General features: G+C 39.2%; 1 protein-coding gene across 8 annotated transcripts in view; it reads left to right on the forward strand.

Moving 5' to 3' along the window:
* The window catches only part of Gas2 (growth arrest specific 2), a 158,128-nt gene that overhangs the window by 16,948 nt on the left and 127,468 nt on the right, over positions 1 to 13,712 (forward strand). Inside the window, exons 4-5 of one of the 8 annotated variants that reach the window (XM_027410518.2) lie at positions 9,795 to 9,914; positions 10,535 to 10,717. The exons of 6 other annotated variants lie outside the window; for them this stretch is intronic. The gene's annotated coding sequence lies outside the window, so the exon portion shown is untranslated. The remainder of the gene's footprint in view (positions 1 to 9,794; positions 9,915 to 10,534; positions 10,718 to 13,712) is intronic. One more of the 8 variants, XM_027410517.2, reaches the window with a different exon arrangement.

The following is a 13,712-nucleotide window of genomic DNA, read 5'->3' on the forward strand; positions in this document are numbered from 1 at the left end:
GTATTGTTTAAGTCTGGTTTTGTTATGGAATATCTTGTTTTCTCCATCTATAGTGATTGAAAGTTTTGCTGGGTACAGTAGTCTGGGTTGGCATCCATGCACCCTTAGTGTTTGTAGGATATCTTTCCAGAACCTTCTGGCCTTCAAAGTTTCCATTGAGAAGTCTGGTGTGATTCTGATAGGTCTGCCTTTATATGTTACTTGGCCTTTTTCCTTTGCTGCTCTTAATATTTTCTCTTTATTCTGAAGGTTTGGTGTTTTGGTTATTATGTGTTGGGGGGACTTCGTTTTGGTCCAGTCTGTTTGGTGTTCTGTAAGCTTCTTGTACTTTCATAGGCATATCCTTCTGTAGGTTGGGGAAGTTTTCTTCTATGATTTTGTTGAATATGTTTTCTGTACCTTTGAGCTGAATTTCTTCACCTTCTTCTATACCTATTATTCTTAGGTTTGTCCTTTTCACGGTGTCCCATATTTCCTGGATGTTTTGTTAAGGATTTTTTGGACTTGAGATTTTCTTTGGTCGATGACTATATATCCTCTAGAGAGTCTTCAATAACTGAGATTCTCTCTTCCATCTCTTGAATTCTATTGGTTATACTCACATCTTTAGTTCCTGATCGTTTATCCAGCCTTCCTATTTCCAACATCACCTCATTCTGTGTTTTCTTTATTGTTTCTATTTCAGCTTTCATGCCTTGAACTGTTTCGAGTGCTTCCTTCACTTGTTTGGTTGTTTTTTTCTTCGCTTTCTTTGGATTCTTTAAGAGATTTGTTTACTTCTTTAATTCGTTGGTTTGTCTTTTCCTCCATTTCATGTAATTCTTTGCTTGTTTTATCTTCTATTTCTTTAAGGGGCTTTCTTGTTTCCTCTTTAAAGGATTCTATCATCTTCCTAAGATAAATTTTTAGGTCCATTTCTTCTTCATGCTCTGTGTTGGGCTTTTCAGATCTTGCTCGTGTGGAGTCCCTAGATTCTGGTGGTGTCATTTTGGTTTTTCTGTTGTTGAGTGTGTTCTTACTCTGTCTTCTTCCCATGCATTCTTCCAGTGAATGCAGGTGGCTGGCGGAGGGGTCAGCCTCTGGCGGCAGGGGGATTACAGAGGGTGGTGGGTGGACAAGGGTGGGGTGTGTCCGGATTCAGGGTGGACCTTCCCGTACTGGAGAGGTCCACTCTTGTCCGGGTGGGGTTAGGCAGAAGTGAGCAGATGTTGATGGAGTAGGTTGGGGGGCTGGCAGAGTGGACTCACCTGAGGCTCAAGCACCTGCTGAGGCTCAGGCACCTGCTGCAGGACCTTGTTTTTGTTTTAGTTTGGGTTTTACATACAGGGTGGCTTTGGAGGCTGTCCTGGAATTCCCTCTTGTAGACCAGGTTGGTCTCAACCTCACAGAGAGCCACCTGCCTCTGCCTTCTGAGTGCTGGGATTAAAGGCGTGGGCCACTACTCTCTGGCTAGGATGGCAGTATCTTTACTGCAGGGGCTTGTTATGATGGTACTCAGTACAAAAATGGAGGGAGTCAGTCACATACTACACTAAATATTTTGTGTGTCTTATTTTATGTGACCTTAGGACATGTCTGTCATAAAGTGGTATATTTAATCCCACCCTGTAGACCTTAGGGAAGTGTTTTGTAGATAATCTTAACAAAGAAGCTAGAGCTCAAACCTTGCTTTGTCTCTTTCCAAATCTGGTCTTCTATTCCTAATGTCAAGGGCCATGGCCATCATGACTAGTGCAAAGTATTACTCCTACTTCTTGACAGCCATGGCAGGGATTGTGGATGACAAAATTCCTTTTCAAATGGTTCTACAGGCCAATGTTCACTTTGGTTTCTTCAGGAAAAGTCCACTGACCCTCCCCATTTTTCTGTGTATTTTTCTCACTTTGGATTTAGAGTGTCTACTCTTTGCAGTATTCTGTCTGGTCTACTATTTGGTGTGACAAATACCAAATTAGTACATTTTAAAAGTCCCTATTCCAAACATGTTGTGTAAATCAGCAGTGGGCAAAGGGTCCACATTTTCAATAATGGAAATGTCAAGAAGTTTTATTATGATTTGGTAAACATGACAAAAATCCTTTATGTCATTTATAAGTAGCCCTATATGCAAAAGGGAACTAGTTCAATGTTGTCATGAATGAGAGTTTCAGGAAACATGAGAGAGAAAATCTCATGCATACTGTCATTTGTTTTATCTAAAAAGATGCACCCATGTCTCTTCCACTGTGCCACAGCACCCACCTTGATTCAGAAACCCACAGACTCTGTGGTTCACTTATTCATCCAGCAAGCTATTCAACAACCTCATATTTGATACCCTGAAAAAGACGTATGAAAGCACACAAACTCATACCTACTTTCTCTTATAGCTTTTGTTGTGAGCTTTGGCATTTAATGGGTGAACTATCTCTCTAGCCTTCTTCCCTACCTTCTTAAACTTACAGTTTAATAGGTGAGATAGATGGAGAAGTGAACTGTGATGCTGTTTGAAAAAAAAATTAAATTCCCAGAGGACACAGAGAACAACTGTTTCGATAGAGATCAAAGAAATCAGAAAGGTAGGGATCTAGATGTTTCTAGATGAACAAAGTTCTTCAACAGGAAAGGAAAGTGGGAAATCTCTCTCCTGCTAGCTAGCATCAGTGAAGACAAGGAGCTGTTAAGCTGTGAGACATTTGGAATTTTGTGACAGTCCATCATGTAGAGTCCACCTTTGATTGACGCAGACACAATATACTTTATAATGAAGTTAGTTATTCATTGATACCTTTCCTCAATTTTGATTGATTTCCTCCTAAGTTCAATTACCTTACAGTCATATATAGTTTATTTTGAACTGTGGCTTTTGAAACAAATTTAACCATTCTACAAGAGTGTTGCTTTTCAATGGGAAAAATACCAGAGTGCAGTAACTTAAAAGTAACTACCAGTGGCTATGTGTGTCTGGGTGTATGCTTTTGGATTTGTTCCATAAAGCATTTCTTCTGATTTTGAGCCATATTTGGAAATATTGAAAGCCATTGCGGTAGAAATATTTCCATGCTGTTCATTGCAGTCCTATTACATGTGTTATGATTAAACTTTGGGTCCAAATCAACTCTGTTTTTAGATGAAGTGACAGGTGACACAGGTGTCATTTATAAGTCTGGCACACCAGCCAGCATCTGTTTCAGTATTTTGTATTTTACCAGATGAAATCGTTCTCATCATGGAATGAAACCATCACATGTAACGTTATTTTAAAATGAGTTTTCTACTGTGAGTTTCAATTTACAAAATTAGAGAAAAATCCATAAAAACATAACCAAAGAATGTTAAAATTCCTACGGTACTGATATCTGTGACATTCATTTACTCAGTGAATGCAGTGTGGTGGGAATTCAGTGGCACAAAAGAGGCACAGTTATGGCCATGAAATATTTAGTATGAAAATATTTAGTAAAGTTGAGCTTCTCAGAATTAGGATTACAGATTTTAATCAAAATAGATTTATAAACAACTGTAAAAATATATAATGAAGGAAAATGCTTACTTACTTAATTCCAGCTTACACAGCACAGAGTGCATGAACTACCCAGGACAAACAGCTTGTTCTGAAGGAGATTTTAGTCTCTTCCCACCGGTTTCATATGTTTTGCAGAATTACACAGTAGGAAACACGTGTGCTTACACTGCCTGTGCAAATTCAATGTCTGAAGTTGTCCAGAATGTGAATCAGATGCATTTTAAACAGAGCAAACTTTGACATTTCACTTGGAATTTCTCTTTATTTATTTTTTGTAGGTTTTATTTTCTCTTTTTCATGAATGTGGTGAAATGTAGCAGGATTTATTGTTCAGTGTTTTAGAAACCAGTTCCTTCTATTCCTGACATGACTTGTAATTATTGTTTGTAAGATTCAGTTCCTTTTTTCGTGATATTAAAAAATAACACATATATCTACATAAAAAATGTAGTTGAGAGACTAGCAAGGCATGCCAGGCAGGGAGATAAACATATTTTATCTTACAGAAGTGCTTTAATAAAATGCAGTTATTTTATTGCCAGAATCTAGCAGCACAGGGCTCAAAGGGAATCCATAGAGTCTACTGTACTGTGACATTTTTATCTGAGAGGGTAGGGGAAAGACATTCACACACTGTCTTGATGGTTTCATTCTTTATTCTTTTTCTGTATTCTGTATTCTTTATTTTCTTGGTGATTTACTTATTCTTCATGTTTTCATTCTTACTGTATCTCTAATTCTTGTTTTTCTTCTAACTCTATCTTTCCTCTCCCTTATTCTCCTTCTTCTATATTTTTCCTCTACAGCTTATATACCCCAACAAAATCTTTCAGGCAATATAGAAATTGCAATGTGGTTACATTCTGTTTTTCAGGTGAATGATTACAATGAATGCAAGTAAAAAAAATAGCATAATTTCCATATCCTTTAACATGATTAAACATTTTATATATTACAGGTTAAAAAAAAATTGTCCCAAGAACCCGTGTACATTCACACTCAAAGCAACTTGTTATAGATTAACAGTGTAAGCAAGCAAGGTATTTTTCTTAGATATTTCTTTCAACTGGCAGGCTGAATATAAAGTAACAATCAATCACTTTATAATTTATCTCAAAAGGTAATCATATAAGGAATCTTAAAGGAATCACAAACATAAACTTTTATGCATGAAAACAGTCCACTCTACTTTAAATCTTTAGAGTGCATACCCAGTCATCAACAGTTTTTATATCAGGAGATTGAGGGCAGAAATGCGTATAAGAAATTAATCATTACGTTTGGTGATCAACCAATCCTAGCAAAAATGTCAGTTATCATCAGCCAATGATAACCTAACTATTAGGGGAGGTGCTTAGTCTAACTACAACTTCATATGCCATGCTTTGCTGATACCCAGGGGAGGCCTGCCTTTTCTGGACAGAAGAGGAGTGGACTGGGAGAGGAGGGGCAGGAAGGAAATGGAAGGAGAGGGAGGGGAAACTGCAGTCCAGATGTTAAATGAATGAATGAATGAATGAATGAATAAATGTGTTGTTCCTTTGAGAAAAATCAATAAGATTGGAAACCCTTATCCAAATTAACTAAAAGGTGGAAAGAGAATATCCACATTAACAAAAATCAGAAATGAAAAGGGGAGAAATAGCAATAGACACGGAGGAAATCAAAATAATTATAAGGACATGTTTTTAAAAGCTGTCCTCCACCAAATTAGAAAATCTAAAACAAATAAATAATTTCCTTGATGATAATTACTACTTACAAAGTTAAATCAATATCTGATAAGCAATTTAAATAGACCTACAATACCTAGTGAAATGGAAGCAGCAATTAGAAGTCAAAAAAAAAAAAAAAAAAAAAGCAAAAAAGCAAGCCAGGGCCAGATGGTTTTAGTTCAGAATTCTACCAGTCTATCAGACTTTTCAAAGAAGACTTAATGCTAATACTCCTCAAATTATTCCACAAAATAGAAGCAGAAGAAACATTGCCCAATAAATTTTATGAGGTCACATTTACCCTGATACCCAAACCATATAAAGTCTCAACAAAGAAAGAAAATTACAGACCAATTACCCTTTTGAACATAGATGCAAAAATACTTAATAAAACACTTGGAAATCAAACCCAAGAACACATAAAAAAGATCATCCACCATGATCAAGTTGGCTTCATCCCATAAATTTAGGGATGGTTCAATATACATAAGCCAACATGTAACCCACCATATAAACAAACTGAAAGACAGAAACCACATGATCATCTTATTAAATGCAGAAAGAGCCTGTGACAAAATCCAGTACTCCTTCATGATAAAAAGATATTAGTGGTACAAGGGACATACCTCAACATAAAAAGACAGTTTACAGCAAGCCCATGGCCAACATAACTTACATGGAGGGAAGCTCAAAAGCAATTTCATTAAAAGCAGGAAAAAGACATGGTTGTCCAGTCTTTCCATACCTGTTCAATATAGTACTTGAAGACTTATCTAGAGCAACTAAGACAACTGAAGTTTATCAAGTGGATACAAATTGGAAAGAAAGATTCCAAAAACTCTGTATTTGAAGATGACATAATAGTATACCTAAGTGACCCTAAAGATTCTACCAGGAAACACTTGCAGCTGGTAAACACTTTCATCAAAGTAACTGTATACAAAATTAGCTCACAAAAATCAGTGGCCCTCCCATATACAGGTGACAAATAGACTGAGAAAGAAATCAGGGCAACACCTTTCACAATAGCTCTAACCAAGCAAGTAAACGACTTGTATGGTAATAGCTTTAAGATATTGAAGACAGAATTGAAGATATCAGAAGATGGAAAGATCTTCCATGCTCATGGATTGATAGGATTGCCATAGTAAAAATGGCCATCCTACCAAGGCAATCTACAGACTCAGTAAAATTCTAACACAATTCTTCACAGGCCTTGAAAGGACAATTTTCAGCTTCACATGGAAATACAAAATACACAGTATAGCAAAAATAATATTGAATAATAAAAGAACGACTTATCAACATCACCAAGTTGTACTACAGAGCTATAGCAATAAAAACAACATGGCATTAGCAGTAAAACAGACACATTGATCAATGGAATTGAATTTAAGATCCAAACATAAATCCGTACACCTATGGACAACTGATATTTTTATGAAGAAGCCAGAAATAAACACAGAAAAAAGATAACATCTTCAATAAATGATGCTGGTCAAACTGGATCAATACATGTAGAAGAATCCAAATAGATCCATTTTTATCACCTTGAACAAAATTCAACTCCAAATGGATCAAAGACCTCAACATAAATGTAGATATACTGAATCTGAAGAAGAGAAAATGGGGAATGACCTTGAACTCACTGACTCAGGAAAAGACATTCTGAACAGAGAACACTGTTAGCACAGCCACTAAGATCAACAATTAACAAATGGAACCTCATGAAACTGAAAAGCTTCTATGAGGCATAGGACACTGTCATTCAAACAAAGCAGCAGTCTACAGAATTGGAAAGATTTTTTTTTACCAACTACATATCTTATAGAGAGCTAGTACCCAAAACATATAAAGAACTCAAAAAGCTAGATATAAGCATGGCAATTTAAAAAATGGTCTACAGATTTAAATAGAGAATTTTCAAAAGAAAAACTAAAAAGAGAAACAAAGAAATGTTCAATATCCTTATTCATCAGGGATATGCAAATCAAAACTACTTTGAATTTCATCTTACAACCATCAAAATGGCTAAGATCCATAAAACAAATGACTGATCATGTTGACAAGGATGTGGAGCAAGGGGAACACTCATTGACTGCTGATGAGAGTGCCAGTTTCTACTTCAACTATGGAAATCAACATGGCAATTCCTCAGGAAGATGGGAATCTACCTCAAAATCTAGCTATACTACTCGTGGGCATATATTCAAAGAACACTTCATCCTACCATAGAGACACTTGCTCAGCCGTGTTCATTGCTGCTCTATTCATAATAGCCAGAAATTGGAACAATCTATATTTCTCTCAACAAAAGGATGAATAAAGAAAATGTGGTATATTTACAAAATGGACAAATATGGTATATATTCACTTAGATGTGGATATTAACTGTTAAGTCTGTGAAACCACAGAGAGTAGGTGTACAGTAAAGGACTTGGGGCAAGAGGCTGATAGATCTCTCTAGGAAAGGGAAATAAAATAGATAGTTATGGATGGATGGGGGTGGAACTGGGATGGGAGGATTAAGTGGAGGGGGTGGAAGAAGGAGACAAGGGAGGGCATATGGGAAGAGTCGGCTAAAGTTAAGGGCCATTTGTGGGGTAATGTGGAAACCAATGAACTTCCTAAAGTATATACATATGCAAAGGTTATCTAAATGAAATCCCCAAATAATGGGAGAGTCGGGGCCCCAACTGAAGTAATGAACAATAAGACAAGATTATTTTATCTAAAATAAAAGATTTTGAAAGCCCAGGGTGGTAAACTTTTGAACTCTTGTGTTGTCTGCTGAAAATATGCATTAACATTTACTGGATGATGTGTTTTGGTCATAAAAAATTGTCATCAAGGATAGAAACTTTTTATGTAAAGGATCAGAAATTCAAAATGCCTTGTGGGGGTTCTATGAAAACTCAAACCAGGTCAAACTGAGGAATGGTGTTACTCATGTTAATGCACTCCAGTTCACCAAGTTGTCTTTTAAGTGCGGTTTTTTATGTATGGCATTTTTGGGTGCTGTCCATTCTCAGTTTGAGAAAATATCCTTTTCTCTTTTCTTTTGGGGTGCTAAGAAGGGCTGTGGAGCCAACAGTTGCAATAGCAAATCTAATTGAAATGAAAACCTTAATTTTCCATTGTTGTCTTTCTCTTTTTGTTTGTACTGTCACTACATGCAAATAACTGGTGCCATATCTGGACCTTTTAGAACAAATAACCCTTCCAGATGTAAGCAATAATAAATGCAGAATGCATTTTTCCCATTTTTTATTTCATTTTACATTCCAACCACATTTCTCTCTCCCACCCCTCCTCTCACCTCCTGTCCTCCTCCCATCCCTCCTAACCTCCCACTTATCCCAGTCCACTCCTCCTCACAGCTTAGGGCTCCCATGAGGAGTCAACATAGTCTGGCACCTGGTTGGGGCAGGATCAGGCCCCCTACCATGGTTTAAGGCACTTTCCCCATTCCACCATGGGGAATGTGCTCCAACAAGCTAGCTCATGTACCAGGTTTCTATTGTGGTCCTACTGCCAGGGGCCCCTCAGCTAGTCCAAGGTTCACATCTGTCTCCCACATATGGAGGACCTAGTTCAGTCCCCTGGAGTCTCCACAGTTGTAGCTCTAGAGTTTATGAGTTTTCATGAGCTTGGTTCAACTGTCTCTGTAGATTTCTCCATCATGATATTGACCTCCCTTGGTCATATTTCCCTCATCTCTCTTTTCAACTGGATTCCCGGAGCTTAGCCTGGTTCTTGATTATTTGTCTTTGCATCTGTTTCCATCAATTACTGGATGAAGGGTCTATGATGATAGTTGGGGTATTGATCAATTTGATTACAGGCATAGGCCAGTTCAGGCAAACTCTCTACTATTGGTAGGAATCTTATCTGGGGTCCTCCTTGTGGATTCTTGGGAGTTACCCTTACACCAGGTTTTTCCCTAAACTCATAGTGGTTCTCTCTATTAAGATATCTTTTTCATTGCTCTTCTACTGCATATCTCCCCACCTAGGCCATCTTGTTCCCTCCTGTTCTCATCTGCCCTCCCCACCCCCAGTTTGCCCTGTAGATCTCATCTAATTTCCCTTCCCAGGGTTATCCATGTGTTCCTCTTAGGGTCCTCCTTGTTACCTAGCTCTCTGGAGCTATGGATTGTAGTTTGGGTATCTTTTTCTTTACATTTAGTATCCACTTATAAGTGAATATATACTGCTGTAGTTCCATCCATTTGCCTGCAAATTTCATGAGGTCATTATTTTTTACAGCTGAGTAGTACTCCATTGTGTAAATGTACCACATTTTCCTTATCCATTCTTCCGTTGAGGGGCATCTGGATTGTTTCCAGGTTCTGGCTATTACAAATAATGCTACTATGAACACTGTTGGGCAAATGTCCTTGTGGTATGATTGAGCATCCTTTGGGTAAATGCCCAAGAGCAGAATGCACTTTTAATTTTGGCTAAAGTTGTCTGCATTATTTTGCTATTGTAGATTTATGGGTAGTTGGTTTTGCTGTTTTCTGCTAAGGGATGTCAGCATGCCCCACTTTATTTTAAACCTGTGTGCTTTAGCCATGAACACTGGATAGAGACATACATAACTGAATTTATGAAGAGCACAAGGTGATTCCTTGCAGCAGACCCTGTGGGAAGTGGAAACGGGACACCCAGCCAGAGGCCACTGCCCCTCAGGTGAATGGGACAGTCCAACATCTTTTCATCTTAAAGTCCATGCCCTAATACACTGCAGTTGGGTTAATTGTCTGTGATGTCCAACACAACACTGTGTGACTGGGGGAAGAACAGAATCACATTTCCTTTCTAAAGCAGAAGCAGCCCTGGGTGCAGAACCTTCTAAAATCTAATATTTAAACATAATTGTAAGACAGCACATTCTTCTATTTGGAGTGAACACTGGCCCAAGTTACTAGAAAGCTCATGCCACAGAGTGTGCAAACTCACAGGCCAGGAAAGAAAACCTTTTCCAACACCCAATTTTTACATTGTGCTAAAGCCATTTACTGTTAAAACCCTGAAGTTAAATGTGATCCCTTCCCTGATCCCCACCCGTACTCTCTTAGGTTAGTGTTTGGGGGACAGGCAAGGGGCTGGGGCTTGGCCCCAACTTGGATTTGCTGCCAAGGGCTTGTAATACAATCTCTCCCATTTGAAGGGTAAATCAGTGTCAACTGCATTTGCTGTCTAGCAGGGGGGGAAAAGTAAGCATTTTACTTCCGTTCAGTCCGTGTGGACTGATGAAATGTAGGAAATCTGTTTCTGGCGAGAGGGATTAAAATCATTTTCCCAAACAGCACCAAGAGGAGCCATCACAGAAGTATGAAGAGGGCCTGCACGGCCACAGCTGCCGCCACGGTGCTGCTGGGCTGTGAGGAGCCTGGACCACAGGACCTGTATCTGCAGAAGCCACAGTGGAGCAGCCCTGAGCACAGGCGCTGCTGAGCTGCTGCAGCTGAGCTGTCGGAGCAGCGGGCTGGGTGAGCACGCAGCCTGGAGGGGGCCCTGCAACCAGGAGGGGCCTCTCAATTGTACTACAGCAAGAAGGCGCGGGGGAGGGGCCTGGAAGCAGCACGGCACCCAGGGTGAGCGGTGCTCCCTGCAGTGAGTGGGGGACCTCCTGATGCCCTGGAAACAACTTCCATCCCTCCATCCCTATTGTTGAGCAGCGCCAGAAATCCACTGGGACCTCTCAGCCAACCAGGGGCGGAAGTGAGGAAGTCTCATTAGCGTGTGGACATAAATGTACACAGGAGTGATGCTCCAGCGAGTCTAACGCCTTGCATGCTCTGCGATTGTGGGGGGAATGTGGGTTGATTGGGGATCTTAGTCACATGTCCTGAGGGTTTGATTTAATGGGAGTGAGGAAGGAGAGGAAGGGAGTGAGGAAATTGCTGTAAAGCAATTTGGGGTGACTTTGTGAGTTGAATAGTTGAATCTTCGTATGCGTGTGAACAAATGCTAATTTGTCTATCCATAATTTTGTATTTCGATGTGGTATTTCATTTTAGTCCAGCCAGGAATGCCTGGAGTCTGAAACTGTTTAGGGAGCAAAGGAGTCAACTTTTCTTTGGAGGTGTTAATTATCCTGGCAAAATTAAATTGTTGATACTCTGTAAAGGATTGACTTGGTCCAGACATCTCGAGTTCCTAGTGTAGGATCAGAATCGGTGCAAACTCAGTTCACAACATTCTGTTTTCTGTTTTCCACTACACGTGGGGGGTGGGGTGGGTTTTTCTCCCGATCACTGTTTTTTAATCACTTCTTTATCTTCAACTTTTTTTTTTATGACTTCCGCCCACTATCTCAAACCTCTCCAAGAAAGCTTGACAAATTGTTCACACGAGATTTTATGTAGAGGAAATAAGACCTACGTGTTCAGAGGGACACCCATCTGGCCTTTTGGTGTTAAATAAAGGCTCAGACAGGTTGGGAGTATCCGCCAGGCACAGGAAGTCCTCCTTTCCTTCCCACCTGTCCCAAGAGACACTGAGAGGCAGGGCTGAGAACAAACCCTGTGCTCTTTGCTGCTTTCCCCCCAACCTCTTAGTCTGTGCTCATAACTACAGCTCGCATCTGATTTGCCTAGCTTGTCTTTGGCATCGATCAATGAGCCCTTCTTCAAGGAATGCTCTGCTCTAGCTGTGGAGAGTGTGGTGGTGGTCATTTCCAACATGGGTGTTCAGGTTCTAACTGCTTAAGAGAAGGTAAGAGCCAGAGGAACCAAGACCAGGGCGCTGCGCCTTGACGGTGCCCAGGGGAGTCTGTGCTGAAGGCTGTCTGGGAACTTTCTGACTAGGAAAGGTAGTTTGGGTTTCCGCCCTGTGCCACTGAGCTTTAGGTGCATCTCTTCATTTTATCGATAAGCGACCAGCTTTGTGTTGTGGACACTGCTTTGCTGGGAAACAAATTGATATGGCAGAATTCACACTTCGCCAGAGTCAGAGGACTTGTGATTGCCCAGCGAGTTTATAGCATCCTGGTACCAAGAGTTAAACTTTGAGCTTGAAGGTGTGGTAAAACTTCAGGACTTAATTTAACCTGCAGCAACATGCCTTTTAGTACTTCCAGAGTGGAGGTTGACTGCACAGGTTCGGGGAGCTGTTTAAAACAACTGGTGTACTTCTAACAACATGATTCCAGGAAAATTTGTTTAAAATTTCTGCAGAGATTGTAGCATTATTTTTGTGGTTTTGATATTGTGTCTCAAACAAGAGCCAATTCCTTTCATTTTTCTTGAAGTGCTACTGACATTTTTCGCTCCGTGTTGTTAGACTAGAGGAAAGAACAGGAGAGAGAGAGTAGAAATAGCCTTGCCAAGGTGGGTTAAAGTGCTTGGAAATTTCCTCTATTAAATTTTTTCAGGGATAGTCCAATTGACATTTTCTATTTTCTCTCTACATGAAGAATCTATCATCTATCTATATTGCAAATATATGTATGTATATATATATATATAGAACATGTATATGTTGCATATATCTGAAGAGAATGCTGAATACTGATAATTAATTCCTGCATTTGAGTTAAAATATAATTTTTGTGTTATGAACAAAATGCAAATCCTCCCATGAATTAAGGCTCTCCAAATCAACTTATATAAACTTTTAATGTGAGCCATTATAATTTCCAATTAATGATTTTGGATGGTTTTCTACTCAAATTATGCCTCTGTTTAATCTGGCAGAGGTCTAAAAGTCTGTACTTTCCTGTTTGGGAGAATGGTTTAGAAGGATTTTTAGATAAATGACTTAAAAAAAAACTCAACTGCCAAAATTATTTTTATATTTTGTCTTGAAAAAGAGGTGTGTATGTGTGTGTGTGTGTGTGTGTGTGTATGTGTAAGAGAGAGAGAGAGAGAGAGAGAGAGAGAGAGAGAGAGAGAGAGAGAGATTGTATTATCCAAAATAAGTCATCAATTGGCTTTCAATAAGAAATAAATGCTTAAAGAGTTTAAAACACCGTCTATGTACAAGGAGGGTAGAGAGACTTAATGACTGTGTGAATATCCCATTACTTTGGGCAAAATATCTTCCTATGCTACCAATCTCATGAATATATGAGAATTCTCCAGGTAGATTTTCCAAGAGCCTTTTGAGGCTATTCTCCAGTCACTTAAATAAAGTTGTATGTTATTTTGCTCAATTTATTTTTGATTTGGTCACTTGACAGAGGTTATAGTCCCATTACAAGATCTGAAACTGCTTTTATGATTAAATTGTGGACTTTATTTTCTGATTAGGCACTTTTAATAAGGTTTCAAATTCATAACTTGGAATAGGGTGTAGACATGTGATCCCAGGAATTGGGAGGTTGATGCATGAGCACTTAAATAGTGGGCCAAGCTGGTGAACTACATAGTGCGTTGGTGTAGAATGAGCTACATAGTCAAACCAAGGTAAAACACCAATCAATCGAATATAAACAGTATTCTAATTAGAGACGGAAAATGAGTGGATTCCAACAGGAGAGGA

This window comes from Cricetulus griseus, chromosome 3 (genome assembly GCF_003668045.3).
Source record: "Cricetulus griseus strain 17A/GY chromosome 3, alternate assembly CriGri-PICRH-1.0, whole genome shotgun sequence".
Lineage (NCBI taxonomy): Eukaryota > Metazoa > Chordata > Mammalia > Rodentia > Cricetidae > Cricetulus > Cricetulus griseus.